Below are 6152 nucleotides of genomic sequence, written 5' to 3'. Positions count from 1 at the left end.
TTGCCACTTAGTTTGAAAGTCTCATTGCTTTGAGCACAAGATGATGTCTGGAAGTGATGCCTACAGTCTTTGCTATGATGGTGGTGGCTTCTGCCGTATGACCTACCCGTGGTAACCGCAGAAGAACCATGATCTTAACTTTGGCACCAACATCGATTAATTGTGCTATTGCATTTTTCAGATGAAGGGCTCCATAAATGCTGTCACTTGTGCAGATAACTAAAGAGCAAATCCCCGTCAGTACTGTGTCCTCATTGGACAAGGAGGGACAAGACCTCATCTTAGGATTGAGTGCCAGATGCTGTTGTAAGTGGGCACTGGACAACACAGAATTCCTGATGTCCTGGTGTCCTGATGTCCTAGAGCTTGTGTACTTGGGAAGAGAGAAGTAAACAAAGAAGCAAATCCATAGACGGGACAATTCTGGACAGCCACATACGTCTCTGGGACCATATGACAGCATGCAAAGGTGGGGAGAGGAAGGGATTCTTTTGACTGAGGTCAGAGAGAGGCTTTCCAAGGAGACGCCATCTGATCTGAGATCTTAATGTGGAAAGCTAAAGAAAAATGCTAGCATGAAGCCCCTGGTCATAACAGGTCCAGCTAAGGGACGAGAAATATGAAGCCCCAAACCCAGACGGAGAGGGACGTGATGAGGAGTCATGTGTGGGAGGTGGTCCTCAGCTGGCCACAGTGCCTTTATACACCCAAGGGAAGACAAAACCCCTGGGGGGAATTACATTTTAGTTTTTGGTCTCCCTGTTGCTTGTGAAGGCATTTTTCACAGTGTGATCCCAGATGGCTTTCTCCCCAGCCTCATCCTTGAGTTTAAGACCTGGATTTCTGCCTTAAGGTTCTCAATCACAGCAGGGGCTCTGCACCTCCATCCTCTTGGGTCTCCACACATGGGACCACCCTGGGTCCCACTGCACTCTTACTAATGCCACCTGCTCACTAAGGACATTCTGGAAGGAATATTTACTCACTCCAGTTTTTGTTTTTGTGTTGGTTTTTTTTTTAAACGAGTCCACGAGTGTGCAAATGGTCAGCCAGCCTGAGAACTGGGAGGCCCAGGGGTTGAAACAGAACTGGGTCCTGGGGATGCCTGACCAGCCAACCTGCCCCTCAGGACATCGTACGCCCAGACACGGTCCAAACCCTCACCCATCACAGCCACAGGCTGCCATGTGGGGAGGGGGAAGCGCCCTGACACCACTCGCGGCTCTTCGGGCAGCTCTGCCTGCAGCTTGTCTTCCAGCAGTGGGAGCACGCTAGGGGCCAGGAACACGGACACATTGCGGCAGTCCCTCAGGTCCACCTTCCAAAGGTCCTCACGGCGGTAGTAGGTGCTGCCGGCACAGCCCGCCCTCCACGCGTGCAGCCGAGCCAGCCCCCCCCAGCCAGGCGTTCAGGTCGTAGCCCACGGCCGGGAGGAGGCCGCACCTCTGGGCAGCCAGCACAATCCTGCCATCCCTGGAGCCCAGGTCCACCATCTTCCCGGGGCGGCCTCGCAGCAGTGACAGCACGTGCTCCACTTGCCTCGCGCTCGCGCCTTTATACTGCACCTGCAGCCACAGTGGCAAGCGCTGGAAGCCAGGCTGCAGCAACAGTGCCCACACTGCGTAGGCGGCCAGGCCCGAGCCCGCCGCCACCTGCAGCAGCTCCCGCGCGCCCAGCCGCTGCCCGCGCAGCTCCGCCAGCGCCTCGCCCTGGTCGTCCTTCTCCATGGCCGCCAGCGCCGGCCGGGAGCTCAGAGCACGCCCTGCCGCGTCCACACCGCCCAGCTTACTCTCTCCATTTTATGTGAGAGAAAAACTGATGCTTAACATTTCAAAGATCTAATATGTGGACATGGGTCCTCCTGGTCATATGTAGTGACCTGGGCCATCACTGTGCTTCTGTGACACAAAATCATGGCTTCCTTGACCTGCAGACCCAGGTCTGCAGCCTGAGGGTCCCTGGACCAGGCATGCTGGCTCACCCTCTGTGCTGCCCATCTTAATTCCTCTCAATGCTCCCAGGCAAGTCATCAAACTCCCCGAAAAATATGCATTTGTGAAGTAAAGCCTCCTGGGATCTGTTGACAATAAGAAAGACATCTCCATGGTTTTATTTCCCTTTAGGAGTTAATTATAGTAACCATCCAAAGACTGCAGCAGGAACTGCTTTTCTAGCAAATTTCTCCTCCTGTGAGGAGTACTGGACCCAGAGCCGTACCATTCATGCTGAGACTGAGGAAAAGTCCCTTCCTCCATGGCGCAGATGGACAGGTGGTGGCAGGGACAGGTGCTGGCAGGGACCCCCGCTGGATCACGCTGGAGCCTTGATGCTCTTCCAGGAGGCCTCCTCTGCTATTGGCACATGCTCCTGCCAGCAAAGCCCCTTTCTGAGTGGCAGCCTGGTGACCTCATTTGCTCTATTCTGGGGAATTCATCAAGGAGGGGTCTTTTTTTTTAAGATTTTTAAAATTTATTTATTTGACAGACAGAAATCACAAGTGGGCAGAGAAACAGGCAGAGAGGAGAGAAAGAAAGAGGGGTGGGGGGAGAAAGAGAGGAGGAAGCAGACTTCCCACTGAGCAGAGAGCCTGATTTAGGGCGCAATCCCAAGACCCTGGGATCATGACCTGAGCTGGAGGCAGAGGCTTTAACCTACTGAGCCACCCAGGTGCCCCTGAAGGAGGGGTCTTAATGCCCGGGGTCCCTAGTCTCTTCTACTTAAAGTAACTGGTATCAGAAGTAGTGCCTCTCCAAGATGTTTGGTGGGAATCAGACAGGCTCTGTAGCCCTGGGTCCATTTCCTCCTCCAGCTGTCCTGAGAGGGGCTGTGATCCTCCTGTTCAGTGCTGGACTCCATTTCCTTTCTCGTCTACATAGGGAATAAGAACAGAAGATGGAAACGGAGATAGGATATCTTTTAAACACTTTCAAAACTTAAAAAAAAAACCACACACAATTTTACTGAAATGCAAATAAAGCAAAAAATCCACATAATTTAACTAACCTCCTGTTGGTTCCTCCTCCCAGGTTACAGGGATAGATTTGGAGCAGATGTGCACCCTGGATACAGGTGTGGAGAGAGATTTGTTGTACGAAGCGTGTGCACACTCGGGCACACTATATGCATGTACGCAATGCATATGTTGGAGTCTAGATTCGAAAGCACAAAGCAGTTTCTGTAAAGTCACTCACTAAATGTGGATGGTTGCTCCCCTCAGGGTAAGGAAAGTATTTCGGGTGAGGTGAGGACATGCAGGGATGGTAAATGGGAACATAAAATTTTGAATCTATAAACTCCTGGATGACTGAGCTCTTTTTATTCTGAAAATATGGTCAATTATTACATAACATAGTCTTAAAAGGAGAAAATATGTTGAAATGGGTGTTAATAATGACAGGGAATAATTATGTGGGAAATGCTTGTTGTGTAAAAGGAATACTAAGTTGATTTTATCTAGGGTTTTTAGTTTTTTAACAAGTACTGAGCAGTGAAGACACACGGTTACAGAAAGCCCCCCGCAGCTGTGTCTGCACATTGTGTGACAGAAACGGGTACTGAGCAAAGTAGAGGAGACTGAGTCCCGGGCCACACCTCCTGCTGTGATACCAGCAGGGATACAGACCTCAAGAAAATTCTGAGGGAACGGTGGCCAGAGAGGCAGACAGGAAACCAGGTGATGGAACAGAGGATTTCACATGGTGGGACAGTCCTTCCTTGTACTTGCTCGTTGTACTCACAGTGTGGTGAGAGATGGAACAGGCAGTCTCACTGACTTGGGCAGGTCAGCTCAGTGGCATCAGGGCCACGGTGAAGGAGGGCTGACTGTGTGCTGAGAAAGGGGCATGGACACGTCAGCCCTTATTTTAAACTCATGGCTGTAGAGTGCAGTACTGGACGTGTGATATTAGTGGGACATGACTGAGGAATGCTGCTTTCAAGTTGGAGTCAATAGGGCAAGGACACACATGTTGATGGAAAAGTCCTGGTGGAAACAGACAGGTTAGTGAAATGGGGCAAAGGGGGCTTACAGAGGAAGGAGCCACACCCACAGTGTGTTTGGGGAGGGGGAGGGAGGGTCCTGCCCCCTGCTGAGGACTAGGCTGCATGAAAACCAGAGCATCCCTCTAAGAAGAGAAAGGGAAGAAAAGAGGACAAAAGTAATTTCTAGGTAATCTCTTGCACAGAATTACATCTGAGATACAGGTGTGTGCCTTCTCTGGGTATGTTTCCCTTCATTCCCTCTGGTTCATCAGACCACATGATCTGTACTTCCAGATTCAGAGCACAGTTTTTCTTGGTTCTGTTTCCGAAGGCCCGTGTGCTCTGAAGAAGAGGTGTGTGAGGAAATAAAAATAATAATAAGTCGTAGAAATGATGAGGGTGATAAAAAGAGCTCCTCCCAGGACAGAGGGACTGAATTCAGAGCAGGGGGGCTGCAGCATGGGACCTCAGGGGATCCTCGGTGACCTGGAGTCCACGCCCTCTGCAGGGGCTCTTGGTGGCATCTAGCTTCCCCTTGTCCCCAGGACTTCAATGGAGGACATCCCATGGCATATGGGGGCACTGAAATATCTGAGAATCCTGTTCTGCCCAGCCAGTGACACAAAACAACATTGATTTATAGAAAAGGAGAAAGGGGGAACTTCCTACACTTATTTCTTAAAATGACAACTCATCTTGCCATGTAAACACATGTTACTAACATAAAGCCAAGTCTATCAAATAGCTCCATCCCCTCATCAAGGATAGCTCATCTTCTTGAGATGGTGTGGGCAGAAGTCTTAGAAGCAAGAGGTAAAACTTTACAGAAACTGTTCAAATGATCTTTGTTCAACTCATCAAAATATCCCCTGAGTGTGCAGTGTACACAGTCACAGTTCTGGGCGCTGGTAACATAGGGAGAAAAATCTCGCCAAAGCGGTAACCCTCAGGTGTGGGAAATGGGCAAAGAACCTGCTTGTGGGCTTGACATTGCCAGGCGGTTTCCATACTCACTGGACTCCGCTCCGTGTGGAACTGTGATGGTTCTGATCCACACTACAGCCCAGGGTTGAGATCAAGTGGAGCCATCTAAAATGACTGCATTAGGAGATCAGTTAAGTCAGAAAAACACTGAAAAAGGCTTCATACTCCACAGACCAGGTGTCCTCAGAAAGTGAAAACAGAGATGCGCTGGGTGTCCGAAAGGGGGAGTTTGACATTATTGATGGTGGTACCAGAGAAGCAGGCCCTGTAGGGTTCACGTTGGAATCCCCCCAAAATATAAGGAATTACTACTGTAAGAGATTGTGGTTTCAGCAACTCTCAGAGTTGAGAAAGTCAGGAATCTACACCTGCAGGGCATTGCATGCATACCAAGATGGATTTCTACCTCAGGATGAAGGCAGTCATTAGGGTGTAGAGAAAGGCTTATGCTATTTGTGAACTAAAGGGAGTGGTTCATGGGTGGGGACAAGGACGAGGAGGAAGAGTAGATGGTGAAGATCTCAGACGGCTCTTATTTTTCAGCGTGAGGTTGACCATAATGTTGACAACCAATGACCAAAAACAAGAAGGAGGGCAAAGGAGAGGCAGTTGCTTTTGGTGATTGGGTTATACTTGAATCTTGACTCTCCCCGGCGAATCTGGAAAAGGGTTAGTGTTTAACTAAAATCTGAGCATCTAGAAAGTTCTCAAGAAGGGTATGGCTGTGAGAGGATTTTATGTTGGGGAAGCTTAGGAGGAATGATGGGGTGAAGACAAGACACAGAGCAACTGTGGTCTCAAGAATGGCTTGACTTTTGTTGATGGGCTCAGGAGTCATTGTGCCATCAGCTGGCTGCCAAGATCAGCCAGAACTGGGTGTTTAAGAGATCTCTGTGCTAATCTACATGGAAGCACTGTGGTTCTAAGCCTAGAGGATAGTGACAGTGGTTTAGTCCGTGTTTGGTTGGGGAAACAGGAGCCACTCTTCAACTCGAAGTAGATCAAAGTGTTAATGATTTTAATACAAGGAAATAGAGGTGTGCGCCATTTTGGAAGAGCTGGAAATTTGCTAAGGACAATCTCACCTGGGCTTGCAAGTATGAGACATGCTCACAAGTCAGTCTGTGGCAGTGCATGGTGGCTCTCAGGAAGGTGTCGGAAGCCACAAGCCTGCTGTAACTGTTCGA

General features: G+C 49.6%; 1 pseudogene; it reads right to left on the bottom strand.

Annotated features, from left to right (window-relative positions):
- Positions 1–1045: 1045 nt before the first annotated feature.
- LOC123951390 lies at positions 1046–1727 on the bottom strand (annotated as a pseudogene).
- Between the last annotated feature and the right edge of the window lie 4425 nt (positions 1728–6152).

The sequence above is a fragment of the Meles meles genome, chromosome 10, assembly GCF_922984935.1.
Source record: "Meles meles chromosome 10, mMelMel3.1 paternal haplotype, whole genome shotgun sequence".
Taxonomy (NCBI): Eukaryota; Metazoa; Chordata; class Mammalia; order Carnivora; family Mustelidae; genus Meles; species Meles meles.
The sequence above is the reverse complement of the archived record's forward strand: the minus strand, read 5'-3'. Positions and strand labels throughout refer to the sequence as shown.